At 39.0% G+C, this 20,000-nt stretch overlaps 1 protein-coding gene across 1 annotated transcript in view; it reads right to left on the reverse strand.

Annotated features, from left to right (window-relative positions):
• Positions 1-19,960: 19,960 nt before the first annotated feature.
• ocrl (OCRL inositol polyphosphate-5-phosphatase) overlaps positions 19,961-20,000 on the reverse strand; it is a 151,496-nt gene continuing 151,456 nt past the window's right edge. Inside the window, exon 29 of the transcript XR_009816941.1 lies at positions 19,961-20,000. This exon is cut by the window's right edge and continues 25 nt beyond it. The gene's annotated coding sequence lies outside the window, so the exon portion shown is untranslated.

Below are 20,000 nucleotides of genomic sequence, written 5' to 3' on the forward strand. Positions count from 1 at the left end.
CACCACATGGGCTCAGGAACACTTCAGAAAACCACTGTCAGTAACTACAGTTGGTCGCTACATCTGTAAGTGCAAGTTAAAACTCTACTATGCAAAGGCAAAGCCATTTATCAACAACACCCAGACACCTAGTGCCCAAGACATGGGTAACTTACACATCTGTGAAGGCACCATTAACGCTGAAAGGTACATACAGGTTTTGGAGCAACACATGTTGCCATCCAAGCAACGTTATCATGGACGCCCCTGCTTATTTCAGCACGACAATGCCAAGCCGCGTGTTACAACAACGTGGCTTCATAGTAAAAGAGTGCGGGTACTAGACTGGCCTGCCTGTAGTCCAGACCTGTCTCCCATTGAAAAATGTTTGGCGCAATATGAAGCCTAAAATACCACAGACTGTTGAACAACTTAAGCTGTGTTGTTAAAAGGAAAGGCCATGTAACACAGTGGTAAAAATGCCCCTGTGCCAACTTTTTTGCAACGTGTTGCTGCCATTAAATTCTAAGTTAATGATTATTAGTTTCTCAGTGTGAACATTAAATATCTTGTCTTTGCAGTCTATTCAATTGAATACAAGTTGAAAAGGATTTGCAAATCATTATATTCTGTTTTTATTTACCATTTACACAACGTGACAACTTCACTGGTTTTGGGTTTTGTAACAAAAAAAAATGTGTTTCATAAAATATTTGTATTTAACTTGCCGGTTTTTATTGCAAAGTACAGTTTGTTAATGTTGTTTATGCACGATTGTTGAACGTTACAGCTGCAAAGGCCACACTTTAATCATGGCTTTTGTTGATTTGACAGCATCCTGAAGGGAATACATTGAAATATAGCGGGCCCCTGCATCGAAGCCACGCTCCCCACCTTTGGAGCCCCCACCGGGACCACGCCTGGAAGTGCCTGGTTAACGGGCAGGGCTGACACGTCAAGACAGACAAGAAGTGGACCCCCTTGAGCCCCCCAGAAGACGCCCAAGGTTATATCATCAAGCCTGGGTCAGCTGTATAATTGGACCTGGGGTCGGCGGGAGGATATGGAGCGTGACAATGAAGCTATCGGGTTACAACTCGTGGTCAGAGGACGGGGGTGGGCACTGAGACCAGACGTCCCTTTAAAGAGTTCAAGGTCCATCTGGGAGCGTGGCCCCGGTCCTGTTCACTGTCACTGCTGGAATGTGTGTGTCGCTGCCTGTCAACCACTAGACTGGGGGGGGCGGGGGGGGTTTCCATGTTTGGTTGGTTGGAAGACCAAAATAAAACTGTGAGGTACTTCGGATAAGTGTCGGACACTTTGATTTGGTAATTGACGTTCTTTACGAACAAAAATAGAGTGTTCGTGGGTCTTCTTCTACAAAACCCAAAACCAGTTAAGTTTGCACGTTCTTTTCCTCTTTGTTCCGGATTACACAACATCCACAGTTTCCAAAAACAATTTGAAATGTGGACTCGTCAGACCACAGAACACTTTTCCACTTTGCATTAGTCCATCTTAGATGCGCTCGGGCCCAGTTTCTGGGTGTTGTTGATAAATGGCTTTGCCTTTGCATAGTAGAGTTTTAACTTGCACTTACAGATGTAGCGACCAACTGTAGTTACTGACAGTGGTTTTCTGAAGTGTTCCTGAGCCCATGTGATGATATCCTTTACACACTGATGTCGCTTTTTGATGCAGTACCACTTGAGGGATCGAAGGTCCGTAATATCATCACTTACGTGCAGTGATTTCTCCAGATTCTCTGAACCTTTTGATGATATTACAGACCGTAGATGGTGAAATCCCTAAATTCCTTGCAATAGCTGGTTGAGAAATGTTGTTCTTAAACTGTTCGACAATTTGCTCACGCATTTGTGCACAAAGTGGTGACCCTCGCCCCATCCTTGTTTGTGAAGGACTGAGCATTTCATGGAAGCTGCTTTTATACCCAAATCATGGCACCCACCTGTTCCCAATTAGCCTGTTCACCTGTGGGATGTTCCAAATAAGTGTTTGATGAGCATTCCTCGACTTTCTCAGTCTTTTTTTGCCACCTTTCCCAACTTCTTTGTCACGTGTTGCTGGCATCAAATTCCAATTGAGCTAATATTGGCAAAAAATAAAGTTTACCAATTCGAACGTTAAATATCTTGTCTTTGCAGTCTATTCAATTGAATATAAGTTGAAAAGTATTTGCAAATCATTGTATATTTTTTTTTTTTACGATTTACACAATGGGCTAACTTCACTGGTTTTGGGTTTTGTACAATTAGATATATTGTATATTATATCTATGTATTAGAATGTGTTTAAAGTGCTCTATTTTATTGTAAAATTCTTTATTTACGTTGTTTTAAAAATCAACAATTTAAGATAGTTATCAAGACTCCGTTTTATTTAACCTCTGTTTATTATCTTTATACGGTATTAAGAAAAATAAATATATTATAAATACAAAAAATATATTATGAATATCTATGTTAACATATAAAACAAAATAGATCAATGAATGAATGTAGACTTATTTCGGATCAAATTTAAGTCGTATACATTTTTTGCAATGTTTTATATATTTTATAAATAATGGTTACTTTCATGTGACAAAAATAAATATAGCTGTATAGGTATGTACACTGTAAAAAAATTACTGTGAAAACTACAATAAGCAATTGTTAAATAGCAACAGTGAAACAGTAAAATCAAAAATAGTTGACCATTATAGTAAATGCAGTGAGAAACAGTAGATAACCTAAATGACTGTGGTTATAATATGTAGAAAACACATGACTTTACTGTGGAAATAATAAAAAAAATGTACAATACACTTGCAAATACTGTAATGTCACAAGCTTGTAAATACTCGAAAATATACGATATTATTCTGTCTAAATTAAAGATTTTTCAGATTGTAGATTTTAATAGTCTTTTTTTTGCCACTTGTGCCAGCTTTTTTGAAACATGTTGCAGGCATCAAATTCCAAATTGTCAGAGTATGTTGGTGACGAACCCCAAGATGCAGAGATGCCAGGCTTTGTCCAGGAAAACATGATTGAATTTAACACTAGAGCAAAAAAACAAACAAAAGGGTACAAACAAAAGGCACGCAAAAGGCGGAGAACTAACTTGTCTATGAACTAAAATAGCACAAAGGCTAACTGTCGACAAGAAACAAAAACACTTACTGCTCTGTACCGAGGATGTCGTTGTGGCTTGTGCAGCCCTTTGAGACACTTGTGATTTAGGGCTATATAAATAAACATTGATTGATGATCATTGATTGATTACTGTGACACGAAGGAACTATGACATGAGCAGAGTGAACAAAAGTAGACAGAGCTACAACGACAAGTATTATGACAGGTAGTAGTGACAATAATCCAGCACTGACTGGAGAGGAAGGCAGGTTCAAATAGCAGCTGGCTGATTGACACCAGGTGTGGCCAGGTGCCAATCAGCCACAGCTGAGGGGACAAAGCACTCAGGGAGATAATCAGGAAATAACCAAAATAAGAGCGCTGACAGGAAACAAAGACAGGAAAAACCAAAACCTAACTGAACTGTCAGTGACAAACCTGACACAAATGAGCTAATATTTGCAAAAAATAACAAAGTTACCAGTTCTAACGTTAAATGTCTTGTCGTTGCAGTCTATTCAATTGAATATAAGTTGAAAAGGATTTGCAAATCATTGTATTTTGTTTTTATTTACCATTTACACAATGTGCCAACTTCACTGGATTTGGGTTTTGTACTTAGAGAACCAGGGACAAAATGAGCAAATCTCCTTTTATGGGTTGTGGTCAAAATGTTTTCTCAATGTACTTAATGTTTTGTTTTATTATTATGTATGCATGTTTCAATCATACATGTATTATTTGTAGTTTTTCATTGTGTTTTACTTTGGTAGCTGTATGTAAAAATGGTGTAGCTGGTTGCAACAGCTCTTTCTGTGTTAAAGGGGAACATTATCACAATTTCAGAAGGGTTAAAACCATTAAAAATCAGTTCCCAGTGGCTTATTTTATTTTTCAAAGTTTTTTTCAAAATTTTACCCATCACGCAATATCCCTAAAAAAAGCTTCAAAGTGCCTGATTTTAACCATCGTTATATACACCCGTCCATTTTCCTGTGACGTCACATAGTGATGCCAACACAAACAAGCATGGCGCATAGAACAGCAAGCTATAGCGACATTAGCTCGGATTCAGACTCGGATTTCAGCGGCTTAAGCGATTCAACAGATTACGCATGTATTGAAACGGATGGTTGTAGTGTGGAGGCAGGTAGCGAAAACGAAATTGAAGAAGAAACTGAAGATATTGAGCCATATCGGTTTGAACCGTATGCAAGCAAAACCGACGAAAACGACACGAGAGAAAGCGAGGACGAATTCGGCGATCGCCTTCTAACCAACGATTGGTATGTGTTTGTTTGGCATTAAAGGAAACTAACAACTATGAACTAGGTTTACAGCATATGAAATACATTTGGCAACAACATGCACTTTGAGAGTGCATACAGCCCAATTTTCATCAATTAATATATTCTGTAGACATACCCTCATGTCAGCAGGCCAGGGAAGCTAGGGTCGATATTCTTCTCTTGATCATCTTCGGTGGCATAAGGGACGGTGTGAGCCAAGACATCCAGGGGGTTTAGCTCGCTCGTCTGCGGGAACAAACTGCCGCCATCGCTTGCCGTGCTAGCGAGGTCCTTTGTCCCTGAATTGCTCACACACTCCGGCAGATTCAATGGGGGTCTGGCGGCAGATTTCTTTGACTTTATCGTTGGAAATGCATCTGCTTTGAGTGTCGCAGGATATCCACACATTCTTGCCATCTCTGTCGTAGCATAGCTTTCGTCGGTAAAGTGTGCGGAACAAACGTCCAATTTCTTGCCACTTTGGCATCTTTGGGCCACTTGTTACACCCTCCGACAACACACCGACGAGGCATGATGTGTCCAAGGTACGGAAAACAGTCGAAAAAAACGGAAAATAACAGAGCTGATATGACTCGGTGTTTGAGAAAATGGCGGATTGCTTCCCAATGTGACGTCACAACGTGAGAGCGAATATTAGAAAGGCGTTTAATTCGCCAAAATTCATCCATTTAGAGTTCGGAAATCGGTTTAAAAAATATATGGTCTTTTTTCTCCAACATCAAGGTATATATTGACGCTTACATAGGTCTGGTGATAATGTTCCCCTTTAACGTTAACGCGTGTGATTAATAAAAAAGATATCGCGTTAACATGAGTGAAGGTTAATCACACAAACGTGTGCATTGTCACACTGTCTGTAAAATTTTTAATAAAACTAAAGGTTAATTGTTGGTATTGCAGCAACAAACGTTGTTGTCATTGGCACACATGGATTGTTGCTGGGTCAATGTAGTTGCATTCTAAAGAGCAAGCTTGACAAATTTAGACGTCTTGTCCATGTTGTCAGCATCAGAGATGCATGGATAGAAACGACAATAATAAAGATAATTGGTCAAAAGTGGCTGAAACACCTGCCGGTCATTACGGCTTTGATCCTCACTGGCCTGGTGAACTTTTCCTCCGCAGGTGCTCGCTAAGCAACTGTGTTGGTGGTACGGCGGGCGAGCCAAGAACACTAAAAGTTTTTATGATGTGGCAGAAGTCGATTCCGGGAGTCTCTGCCAAGAGTGGTCCAGATGTTTCCACCAGCATGTGTTGCAGAGGTGTCGAACACACGGAGTAAGCACAACAGAATTGTTCTTTGCGAGCGTGTTGCTAGGCAGAGTTCACGGGGGTTCAACTGTGTGCGCTTTCCTCCGCTCGTCACCACATCCCGCAGTCACAAAAATAGACGCGACGTCAACGCGGAAGGAGGACAATCTGTGGGGTGGTCTCTTCTAGGGCTGGGCGATTAGTCTAAAAATAACCATTCAGAGCTACCAGCTGACGTGAAAACTGCCGACTCCCTTCATCCCATCGACTCAATACTCTCAGAACAGCAACATTGGATAAAGAAATCTATCTTTTACTGGTTTTATTACGACTTTATATGTTGGTTACTTCGCTGCTCTGCATTAATTATCAAATAGAGTCAATGGCAGGGCTGTCCAACCGGCAATGAGACCAGACCGGCCACCCGAGTTCAGTTCAAAAGATGGGAGACAAAGGTTTTCGCAACAAATACACGAGACTATTTGTGTTTTTTTAACCTTTTTTGAGCCAAGGCACTTTTTTTTTTCATTGAAAAAATCATTAAAAATGAAACTCAGCAGCCGATATTGACAGTAAAAAGCCGTTGTCTCAATTGTTGGATATGAATTTAAACCATAAGCAAGCATGCATCACCATGTTTGCCAACCTTGAGACCTCCGAATTCGGGAGATGGGTGTGCGGGGTTGAGGTGTGTGTGTGTGGGTTTGGTGGTAGCGGGGGGTGTATATTGTAGCGGTTCTGGGCATTTGTTCCGTTGTGTTTATGTTGTGTTACGGTGCGTATGTTCTCCCGAAATGTGTTTGTCATTCTTGCTTGGTGTGGGTTCACAGTGTGGCGCATATTTGTAACAGTGTTAAAGTTGTTTATACGGCCACCCTCAGTGTGACCTGTATAGCTGTTGATCAAGTATGCAATGCATTCACTCGTGTGTAAAAGCCGAATGTTCTATGTGACTGGGTTGTTTGTATGGAGGAAAAGTGGACGTGATGACAGGTTGTAGAGGACGCTAAAGGCAGTGCCTTTAAGACACGCCCCCGATATTGTTGTCCGGATGGAAATCGGGAGAAATTCAGGATTTTCGGGAGGGGCACAGAAATTCGGGAGTCTCCCGGGAAAATCGGGAGGGTTGGCAAGTATGTGCATCACTATGGCTCTTGGTCTCCTGTCACATCAAACCGAGAATTATTTAGAGTTTTTTGGTGTTTTCCTGTGTGGTTCTTGTCTTGCGCTCCTATTTTGGTGGCTTTTCCTGTTTTGTTGGTATTTTCCTGTAGTAGTTTCATGTCTTCCTTTGAGCGCTATTCCTCGCTTGTTTTAGCAATCAAGACTATTTAGGTTGTTGCTGTCCTTCTTTGTGTGGACATTGTTGATCATGTACGGATGTACTTTGTGGACGCCGTCTGCTCCACACGCTGTAAGTCTTTGCTGTCGTCCAGCATTCTGTTTTTGTTTACTTTGTAGCCAGTTCAGTTTTGCTGCAATGCTTTTTCCTAGCGGCACTCACCTTTTGTTTATTTTATACTTTTTTACCTGCACGCTGCCTCCCGCTGTGGTCTGCATATTGTGATAACGACAAACCATCGTCGTCTCACACAACGTGTTCCCGACATCTACAAAGCAATTAGCTACCGGCTGCTACCTACTGATATGGAAGAGAATTACATGGTAACTCTGCCAATCTCTAGACAGCACCGACACATTATTTGCAGACTATAATTACTGGTTTGCAAAAAATATTCTTAACCCAAATAGGTGACATTTTATAATCTCCCACGGCACATCAGACTGTGTATCTCACGGCACAGTGGTTTGAAACACTAGTCTCGAGCAGGGGTCCCCAAACATTTTTAACTCGGGGGGCGCATTGGGTCAAAAAAATTTGGCCGGGGGCCGGGCTGTAAATATATATATATATATATATATATATATATATATATATATATATATATAAATATATATATATATATATATATATATATATACACATACATTAGGTCAAGAACAAAAACAGAGATTATTTCATCCCTACAAGCCTGTTTCGCAGGTTTCCCTGCTCTTCAGAGGATTTTATAAAAGCTATATAAAATCCCCTGAAGAGCAGGGAAACCTGCAAAACTACAGCCCGCCAGCGTCCAAAATCCGGCCCGCAGGAAGTCCCAAGTTTTAAAAAAAATAGTAAAAATAAAAAATAATAATACATGTATATATATATATATATATATATTTTTTTTTTAAATTAAATCTGTCCTTTCTAATCAATTTTCTACCACTTGTTACTCTCTGTGTCTCCTAGCTGCTCAGGCAAATCATAATGTCTACAGATGCATTTTTCCATCGATAACGTGACATCATTGCGCTCTGAATATACAAACCCCGTTTCCATATGAGTTGGGAAATTGTGTTTGATGTAAATATAAACGGAATACAATGATTTGCAAATCATTTTCAACCCATATTCAGTTGAATATGCTACAAAGACAACATATTTGATGTTCAAACTGATAAACATTTTTTTTTTTGCAAATAATCATTAACTTTCGAATTTGATGCCAGCAACACGTGACAAAGAAGTTGGGAAAGGTGGCAATAAATACTGATAAAGTTGAGGAATGCTCATCAAACACTTATTTGGAACATCCCACAGGTGAACAGGCTAATTGGGAACAGGTGGGTGCCATGGTTGGGTATAAAAGTAGATTCCATGAAATGCTCAGTCATTCACAAACAAGGATGGGGCGAGGGTCACCACTTTGTCAACAAATGCGTGAGCAAATTGTTGAACAGTTTAAGAAAAACTTTTCTCAACCAGCTATTAACATCTTGTCTTTGTAGTGCATTCAACTGAATATGGGTTGAAAAGGATTTGCAAACCATTGTATTCCGTTTATATTTACATCTAACACAATTTTCCAACTCTTATGGAAACGGGGTTTGTACATACTGACTGGTGTACACACATAATACATACTGACTGGTGTACACACATAATACATACTGACTGGTATACACACACAATACATACTGACTGGTGTACACACAATACATACTGACTGGTATACACACATAATACATACTGACTGGTATACCCACGATACATACTGACTGGTACACACAAGCTATGGAGATTATATCAGTATAAAAAACTGCATTTGGTTTAGATAATAATGAGTCATATATTGGAATATTGCAGGGGTGTCAAACTCAAATACAGAGTGGGCCAAAATTTAAAACTGAACAAAGCCGCGGGCCAAGGTTGAACAAATTAACCTTTTAATAGGGACCCAAACAAGTTTTGCATTGAATATTGAACAAGCAAGGCTTATATAACTTTATAGTGACATGCAAAATCGAGTTTCAAATAATAATAATAATAATAGTAATAATAATAAAAAAAATATCAATGGCATATCAAATACAATTTAAATAAAAATTGAATGCCTCTTTTCTATTTGCAGCCTTCTGAGGTAAATATCAATATTACCTTTTTCCACAAGCTAATAAATTTGAAAATAAAATAATGAATAAACCAACCATTCAGGACTTTAAATTGCTCAGTTTGCAACACACTGATCTAATCTGATGTGCCCAAGCCAGATACCTGCCACCTTTTCTTGGAAGTTCATTAATGTCGGGGCTCAGGCTTTGAGCTGAGGCAACCTTCATTATCGAACGAAGGTGTTCATCAGTCATTATATCTCGTAGTCCACCCGGACAACAGTCTTGGGGGCGTGCCTTAAAGGCACTGCCTTTAACGTCCTCTACGAGCTGTCATCACATCCACTTTTCATCCATTCTAACAACGTGTCGGCCCAGTCACAAGATATGTGCGGCTTCTGTACGCACACACACGTGAATGCAAGCATACTTGATCAACAGCAATACAGGTTACACTGAGGGTGGCCGTATAAACAACTTAAACAATGTTAACACACACACACACACACACCTTGTAGCGTCCCGGAAGAGTTAGTGCTGCAAAGGGTTCTGGGTATTTGTTCTGTTGTGTATATGTTGTGTTACGGTGCGGATGTTCTCCCGAAATGTGTTTGTCATTCTTGTTTGGTGTGGGTTCACAGTGTGGCGCATATTTGCAACAGTGTTAAAGTTGTTTATACGGCCGTCCTCAGTGTGACCAGTATCGCTGTTGATCAAGTATTTGTACTTGGGTGTGCGTGCAGAAGCCGCACATATCTTGTGACTGGGCCGACACGTTGTTAGAATGGATGAAAAGCGGACGTGACGACAGTTCGTAGAGGACGTTAAAGGCAGTGCCTTTAAGGCACGCCCCCAAGACTGTGGTCCGGGTGGACTACGAGATATAATGACCGATGAACACCTTCGATCGATAATGAAGGTTGCCTCAGCTCAAAGCCTGAGCCCCGACATTAATGAACTAGCATCCAAGAAAAGATGCCAGGTATCTGGCTTGGGCACAGCACTCATTGGACTGGATGAAAAGCAGACGTGACGATTTTCGGGAGGGGCACTGAAATTTGGGAGTCTCCCGGGAGGGTTGCAAGTATGAGAATTAGCGGTGAATGCAGTGTTATCGCGGCACCGTCGCTGTATATAATCGGGGGGCCAGCTCTAGTGTTAATTTGATATCGCCTCAAGGGCCAAGTGAAATTACACGGCGGGCCAATTTTGGCCCGCGGGCCAAAGTTTGACACCCATGGAATATGGGATCCATTATTTAAATGTGTTTTAACTGTTAAATGAATTTAAAAAAAAGTACAGGTATTTTTCAGAGGTAGTATTGTACCGTTTTTAATTCAGTAGAACCACGGTAATATATTAGTACCGGTATACCATACATCCCTATCTCTGAGACTACTTGGTTAAAAATTATGGCACCTGTTGGCACAGTTTTGACGGAAACGAGGCGTTTGAGGCCCATCTGCGACCCCAAAACAACACACTTATGCAACGCTCGCATGGCTTCGTTTATCTCAGGATGAGGTTTGCTTTGCAACCAGCCAACCCCACTCCCCTAAAGAAACAATTTGCCAATATGGTGGAGGTTATTATCTTGTTAAGACCAGTTAAGAGGCCGTGTCTGCCCAGCCTGTCAGACGCATTAGCGGCCTCAGACAGGGACTGACTGATACTGTAGGTATGTCCCACATATCAGTCCGAAGCGTCAGGATGCTGTGCCACCATTAAAAAAAACATAGATTTATGCTTTCACTTACTCATAGACAGGATTAAAGCACAGAATTCACTTTCGCACGCCGGCGGCAAAAAGCGCGAAAAGAAGAGGGGAAATGGGAGAGGACGACGGCACAGACTGACCTTTAATTGCACACGGGGCCAGTGATTGGCTGCCCGTGGCCCGAGAAGGATGAGAGCCATCATGCAATTGCACAGAGGATCAGCAAATGGCTGTCAGATGCCCAGAGGCGCACCTCTCGTCCTCACACTCCAGAATCAAAGCCCTTTTCCAATCAGCAGCACAGAGGCCTGAAAGAAAGCGAGACAAGATGAAGGAGGACTTCATAAATGGAGGAAGCACATGAGAGGATTTCATCAAGCAGTCCTGGAATAGAATATCAACTTTTCTGTTGTAATGACACTTTAAGTTTTCCTTTTTGTAAAATGTAAATATTATCCTATTTTCTTATTTTAATGTTTGTGATTTGTATTTATTTAGACTTTATTGATCCATAAAGGAAATTGTTCCACACAGTAGCTCAGTTACAAAGGATATATATATATATATATATATATTTATATATGTGTGGGAAAAAAATCACAAGACTACTTCATCTCTGTAGAGATGAAGTAGTCTTGTGATTTTTTCCCACACATACATATATTGCGCTCTACCACGGTATCGAGCACTATTTTTTGGATAATCTTAAGACATACATACATATATATATACATATATATATATATATATATATATATATATATATATATATACACTGTATACACATACATATAAACAAACATACATACATATACATACTGTGCATAAACACATACATATACATAAATATACAGTATATACATATACACACACATATATACATACACATATACACACACATATATACATATACATACACATACACACACACACATATATATACATATACATACACATATACACACACACACACATATACATATACATATACATATACACACACACACATATACATATACATATACATACACATTTACACACATACATACATATATACATATATATATATATACACATACACACACACATACATACATACATACATATACATACATACCAGTGACGTGCAGTGGAAAGAAAAAAAATGTAAAAAGAAAAAAAAAAATTTTAATTGTTATATGTATCCAGTGATTATACTATAAAGTTATTTTCCATTTAACTTCACCAGTTTTAGATAATTTTTATTCAAAATCGCTGAATTTTCACATTTGCCGTTCAAATACTGAGAAGAGACGGTGCGGTGAACAGCAGCCAGTTGAGGCACGTCATTCAGTGCCGCAACATGGATTGCGCAATGACTCGGCTAACTGCTGGCCTGCTGTGCAGATACACCTGCAGGTGTACCTAATTCACAACTCCTCCAACACGAACATTATTGTTTTTGCAGTTTTTGGCTTCTTATTAAATAACTTTTGTAACCGATTTTCATGGGCTTTCCTCTTTGTGATGTTAAGTTCCTGTTATGCGCTGTTATACAGTATATGCCTTGAGCTCTTATTTTGAAGGCGCTAAGAGCGGAAGTGATGTCACGTTGCGGAGGTTTTTGAAAGAAGGTAAATAAAGTGGTCCTCGTGTAAACTGGAGCCTCCGTGTTTGTTATTTTGTAGTTTCATACAGTATAGGCGACATTTATAAACCCTCGGTTACACTTTTTTAAATAGATTCAATCTTGCACGTGGAAAGTTTAAGTGAGGGCTTTAGTTGCGGCGCATGGACTTAATTTCTAAGTAAAGGTAAGACCATAATAACGTTTTTTTTATTAAATGTGCTTTTTTGTGTGCTACAGTTTGTATGTGTAAAGTTAAGTTAAAGTACCAATGATTGTCACACACACACTAGGTGTAATGAAATTTGTCCTCTGCATTTGACCCATCCCCTTGATCACCCCCTGGGAGGTGAGGGGGGCAGTGGGCAGCAGCGGCGCCGCGCCTGGGAATCATTTTTGGTGATTTAACCCCCAATTCCAACCCTTGATGCTGAGTGCCAAGCAGGGAAGAATGCTGGTATGAGCTTTTAAACATAACCCGTTAACTGCTGCCAATCAAATGGTGAATAAGATACTCTTTAGGGTTCATATGTTTATAAATCTGACTGTGATGAAGTCAGTGCCTCACCAGCCATCAACCTCACCGCACGTCACTGACACATACATATACAAACATATACCTACATACATAAATACAATATATATGTATGTATGTATGTATGTATGTATGTATGTATGTATGTATGTATGTGAATATATATACATACATACATATACATACAAACATATACATAAAAATACATACATACAATGTATGTATGTATATATATGTATGTATATATATGTATGTATATATATATATATATACATACTGTACATATACAAACATACATACATAAATACAATGTTTGTATGTATGTATGTATGTATATAGATATATACATAAATATATATACATACATATACATATATATACACAAACATATACATATATACATACATACAATGTATGTCTGTATAGATATATACATACACAAACATATACATACATACAATGTATGTATGTATATATATATATATATACACACACACATATATATACATATACATACAAACATATACATACGTACGTAATATATATATATATATATATATATATATATATACACACATATACAGACATACATACATACATATATATATATATATATATATATATATATATATATATATATATATATATCTATACATACATACATACATACATACATACATACATACATACATACAAGGGAATAAGCGGTAGAAAATGGATGGATATATATATATATATATATATATATATATATATAAAATTTTGTTTCATTATTATCTTTCACAAAATCAAAATGTTATATTTGTTACAACTACTAGTAGTACAGTAAGTGCAGAAACTAGTTATATGTACATTTTAATACAAAATCTGATTAAGAGAATGAATCATTTTGTTTTAAATTGCCACACATTCAACACATTAACACGACGAGCAGCTTTCCAGGTGCCTTGCTCAGAGGCACACAGTGTCTACGAAGGTTGTTAGGAATCGAACGTGGAGCGCCGTTGGTTCCCAGCTGCTAGAAGCATTTGAGTGTGTGTTAAATGAAACATTGGTGTGGAGAAAGTGAAGGAGAAAGCGGGCCAGGCATGAATAATGTGCCAGCACGGATTAGGTGAACGCTATTTCAGCCATAATAGTGGATTTCCTTAAATCAGCGGCCAAAACTCCACCGTTTAATCGGCGATTTGAGGATGTTCTGGAAAAGTCTCGCCATTAGCCATCAGCCACTTTGGGAAGTCTTTAATGCGGGTCAAGCTTGCGAGACCCGCAGCTGCTCGGAGGACTGGGATGGAACGAAAGCGGGAATCAGCAGCTCCGCCTGTGCTTCGCCTCCTTATCAGCTGGCACACACCGCCCAGCTTTGCTGCTCTCAAACATGTCCGCCTCAGCAGCCGCACAATTACTCTGCCCACTGTCGCTGGAAGCCATTTTTTCTTGGTGGCAAATTTAAAGATAATCAACAGTCTGAAGTAGTGTGCAAAATCAATTAGGACCACCGAAGAAATACCATATTACCCGGACTATAAGGTGCACTTCAAATCTTTTTTTTCTTCAAAACTCGACAGTGCGCCTTATAACCCGGTGCGCCTAATGTACGGAATAATTCTGGTTTTGCTTACCGACCTCGAAGCAATTATATTTTAGAACATGGTGTAAAGATAAGTGTGGCCAGTAGATGGCAGTCAAACATAAGAGATAAGTGTAGGCTGCACTATGATGGCAATATGACTCAAGTAAACAACACCAACATTTTATATGTTCCATTGAAAATATAGAACATTACACACGGCGCTCAAAAATCTATCAAAATGTTTTAGTACGACTTTGGTAAGCTATGAAGCCGCACCGCTTGATGTGCTTCAACATAGGAGTATTATTATGGTGTGTGTATAAGGTAAGACATATTATCTGGTGTTTTGTTTCGCAATATTATGCCAAAGCAACTTTTCTTACCTTCTGGTACCTGCTGATCTGTGTTTGGGATCTGCATAAGTCCTGAAAAATTGCGCGCATCCGCCTTTGTAGTCCGTGCCGACCTGTAGTCGATAAGCTTCTTCTTTTTCTCTATCTTCTTGTTATGGGACATTCATCCTCCGCTGTTGCCATTTTTAATATAAAGTAGTGTAAAGTTCTTACTTATATCTGTCAGTAAACTCGCCATGAAAGCGCTAAAACATACCGGTGTAGTGAGTTGACATTATTCACCCAAGGAACTTTAGTTATTAAAGAGTTCCGGTCGGACGGTTTTTCACGAGTGTTGTTGTTTACAGATGAGGAGATGCTTTATTAAATGTTTGAGTAGAATTGTATTCACCAAAACCAGTTTTCTTTTAAGTAATATAGAAATGTATCACAGCTGTTTATCTATTTTATGGAGGAATGTAGTTAATTATAGAACTGGCACCCAATGTTATAAAAAAGAAAAGATTGGAAATACAAATTTAAAAATAAAAATAAATAAATTAAATAAAATACTTTTTTTTTTTAAGTATGGATATTTTAAAGTATGGATATTGAAGAATCAACTAAATAAAGGGGACCACAAAAAATGGCATTATTGGCTATATTTGAACAAAAAATCTTAAAGTACATTAAACATATGTTTCTTATTGCAAGTTTGTCCTTGAATAAAATAGTCAACATACAAGACAACTTGTCTTTTAGTAGTAAGTAAACAAACAAAGGCTCCTAAATTAGTTGCTGACATATGCAGTAACATATTGTGTCATTTATCATTCTATCAACATTATAAAGGACAAGTGGTAGAAAATGAATTATTAATCTACTTATTCATTTACTGCTTACTTTCTCCTTTAACATGTTCTATCTACACTTCTGTTAAAATGTAATAATCACTTATTCTTCTGTTGTTTGATACATTACATTAGTCTTGGATGATACCACACATTTAGGTATCAATCCGATACCAAGTCATTACAGGATAAGTTAAAGTTAAAGTCTAAAGATTGTCACACACACACACACTAGGTGTGGCGAAATTATTCTCTGCATTTGACCCATCACCCTTGATCACCCCCTGGGAGGTGAGGGGAGCAGTGAGCAACAACGGTGGCCACGCCCGGGAATCATTTTTGGGGATCTAACCCCCAATTCCAACCCTTGATGCTGAGTGCCAAGCAGGGAGGTAATGGCTCCCATTTTTATAGTCTTTGGTATGACTCGGCCCGGGGTTTGAACTCACGACCTACCGATCTCAGGGCGGACACTCAAAGTCATCATGTGTCCAGGGACATGTTTCCTGAGTTTATAAAAATAATATACATTTTTTAAAAACTAAAAAAAGATTTTGAGATGCTAAAAATAGTAGTATCGACTAGCTACGCTCCTGTACTTGGTATCATTACAGTGGATGTCAGGTGTAGATCCACATTGTGACGCCGGTGACCTACGGTGTGTAGTGAAGCATGTTTAGCTATTCCTCGTCCTGCAGGGATGATACTTGTAAGAAACTTACTTTATTGGTCGCCATGGAGACGAGGATTAGTGATTTAGAAGTAGCTACAACGCTGCAGACTGCGGATGCGGATGGACTAGCCATGTTTTAAAGCACCTAAGTGTTATAACTTCACCTTTATCGTTACTTTTTAAGCCAAAATGCGTCCGTTCTCCCTTTTCTGTCTACACACTGTGTCTGCTTCTAAGTACTCTGTGATCGTGCGCTGCCGAACATGCTCGTCTGCTCGTAAACCAGCAATGACGTGACGACGACGGGGGGTCAGAGGGGGGTGGGTCGGTGCTTTTCAGAGGCGGTATAGTACCGAATATGATTCATTAGTATGGCGGTACTATACTAATACCGGTATACCGTACAATTGAATCGAATCGTGTGGTACCCAAATGCTAACGACTCCACTCGTCTTAGAAACATACACGAGAGTGCAAACAAAAGCCATATGCAAATACTAGAGACTTGTCCTTGCCCGCACATTCCCACTGGAGCCCGTGTTGCACCTTCTCCTCTCTCCTTCAGGACGTTAATGATTTAAAAATTCAACATTATGCTAAACAGAGCGAGACTTTAGCTCGCGGGCGATAGTCCCCCCGCGGTAAATCAAAGTGCCTGTCTTATCAGCTAATTAACTGCGCCGAGTTGTTTTTCAAACAATAACGGCTGATTATTTCCTCCTTGGCAACTGTGTGTGTGTGTGTGTGTGTGTGTGTGTGTGTGTGTGTGTGTGTGTGTGTGTGTGTGTGTGTGTGTGTGTGTGTGTGTGTGTGTGTGTATAGGTGATATCTCTGGCTAAGACATCAGCACTACGCAAGGCACGCTGACCCTTCCGGGGCCTCGGCGGGGATGAGTCAGGACGGCCGCAGGGTGGCGAATGCGCATGGAAGGTTCCGTGGGTTAATGCTGAAAACAGCAGGCGCCGCTTTAATACGACACGCGATTAATCATCTAACTAATCAACTCGCGGGTCACTTTGGGCGAAACTAAAGCAGGGGTGAACAAAAAAAAATATATATATATATATATATACTTGCAGTGTGTATATTGTACAAAAAAATTATCAACTGTGTCATCACAAGTATAAAAACTACTTTTTTCTTACTTCAAGCATGAAAAAAAAAAATCATGATGCCGAGCGAGTATCATTATGTCAAGATAATGGCACTAGCATTTACTTCATTTAAGAATATTTTTCAACATTTTGAGCAAAAAAGGTCTTTTTTTTCTACCAAGAAAAGTGCACTTGTTATTAGTGAGAATATACTTATTTTAAGGTATTTTTGGGTTTATTGAGGTTAGTTAATGTTACTTGTTTTGGAAAGTCTTGACAAGCCAAATTTTCTTGTTCTATTGGCAGATCATTTTGCTTAGTTCAAATAAAATACCCCTCATTTTTGTTTTGTTTTTTTCTTGTTTTTGAAGACTGACTTTTTGCAGTGAGGGTGAACAAAAGTGGGCATACTTGAACTTAAATGGGATGAAGACAATGACATTTTTGAATGACATTTTAAAAATGTGCAGTACGGCACCATTAGTCACAATTTACCTGACACATGAAACGTGACAAATTGAGGGGGTGGACTATCCACTTTAACCGCCAGACGGCAGTAGAGTGTTCGCTGCAAAAAGTCAGTGTTCAAAAACAAGAAAAAAAAGTACAAAAATGAGGGGTATTTTATTTGAACTAAGCAAAATTATCTGCCAATAGAACAACAAAATTTGGCTTGTCAAGACTTTCCAAAACAAGTCAAATTAAAGCTGCAAGCAGCGATGGACGGGGCCGACATTGAGGGCTCATAAAATCCAAACCGGAGCAGTAATTAAAACTCTTTCATCAGCTTTTAATCAGAAGGGTTCAATCTCTCTCCTGTGCTAATTTGAAGCCGACACGACAAACGCGCTCAGAGGAGATAATGTTTGAAAAAAGGTGACTGTTTTTACACAACTTTTGTTTTGAAGGGGGAATTGCAAACTTCCTGTTGATTTTTGCTGGGGGTTGTCAGTGTATGAAATATAGGTCTAAGTGAGACCTACATAGAGGTTTTTGTTTCATGTCTCTACAACATTCCTACTGGGAGTTACAGGCAGTTTTGTCTGTTTTCTTCCTAGGGGGCACTAGAGCGCAATTTTGAGTTTTGGGGTTTGGTTTTTTGACTAAATCGCAATTTTCGCCAGTTCTGATGTGTGTGTCCAATTTGGTGAGCTTTGAAGCATGTTAAGGGGGTCAAATTACAGCTCAAAGAGGCGGCGGTATAATAATAAAACGCTAGAAATAAAATAGGGTCCTCTGTCCCAAAGGGACTCGGTCCCTAATTAGCTAACCTCAATGAACCCAAAAATACCTTAAAATAAGTATATTCTCACTAATAACAAGCACACTTTTCTTGGTAGAAAAAAAAAGAGAGACCTTTTTGCTCAATATGTTGAAAAACATTCTTAAATTAAGTACATGCTAGTGCCATTATCTTGACATAATGATGTCATTTTTTTTTTTTTCATGCTTGAAGTAAGAAATTATTACTTTAAAAAAGTAGTTTTGTATTTGTGATACAACAGTTGATATTCTAGTTTCAAGCATGTTTTACTCAATATAGGTCATCAAATCTCAGCAACAAGCTGTAATATCTTACTGAGATCATTTAGGAGCAAAACCCTTAAAACAAGTAAAACACTAACATTAAATCTGCTTAGTGGGAAGAATTGTCTTATCAGACAGAAAATAATCAAATATCACCCTTATTTGAAATATTTAATCTTACTTAGATTTCAGTTTTTGCAGTGTTGTATATCTCTGAGAGACAATAAGACAAAAGGTTTTTGGATTTTTTTTGCATTCCAACCTGTAAAAATCGTCTCGTTCTTGGTGGCTAGCAATGCAGCTAATTTTAGCAATCAATTCTAAAAATGCATTCATAAACAGTCAACAATACTTCATTTACGTTCCGTAGCCTGTATAATAACCAAACTGTAGCAACATTGTTATTGTGAGAGCGAACACTGAGGAACTATTTTTGTAGCGTAGTAACACATCGGCGTGCTACGGTATTAGCCGTAAAATCTAGCTACTAGGGATAAGCTAGCTTCTACGACAACGCGTTTGGGTGTGTAATGCACAACACGATGCGATAGGACACTAATTAGTACTGACTGAAAACATTCATGTTACAGTATCTGTTAAGTATTATTTCATGTTTCGTTTGTACACAGCTAGCCAGCTGGCGGGGGACGCTTACCAGTTGATTTGGGCACTCCAATAATTCTGCATAGCTTGGCTCAAAAGTTCCAGAATTGCAGTGTCCTCAAATCACTCCGACCTCACCCTCTCGGCTTGCGTCTGCTCCAACGTTTCACCCTCTTCTTCGTGCTGGCTTCTGGACGCAGCAGTTCATCCTCAGTATTTTCAGCTTCAAAAAATATAAGGTTGTGAATCCTCATTTGTCCAAAAATAGTCATCTTCCCTGTCCGTTACCAAGTCTGCCAGGATTAGAACACACTCACGTGTTTGTTTGTGGAAGTATATGCCGGAAGTCGGATGTGCGCTGCTCTGGAAATGGAAAT

The sequence above is a fragment of the Nerophis lumbriciformis genome, linkage group LG16, assembly GCF_033978685.3.
Source record: "Nerophis lumbriciformis linkage group LG16, RoL_Nlum_v2.1, whole genome shotgun sequence".
NCBI classification, from domain to species: Eukaryota; Metazoa; Chordata; class Actinopteri; order Syngnathiformes; family Syngnathidae; genus Nerophis; species Nerophis lumbriciformis.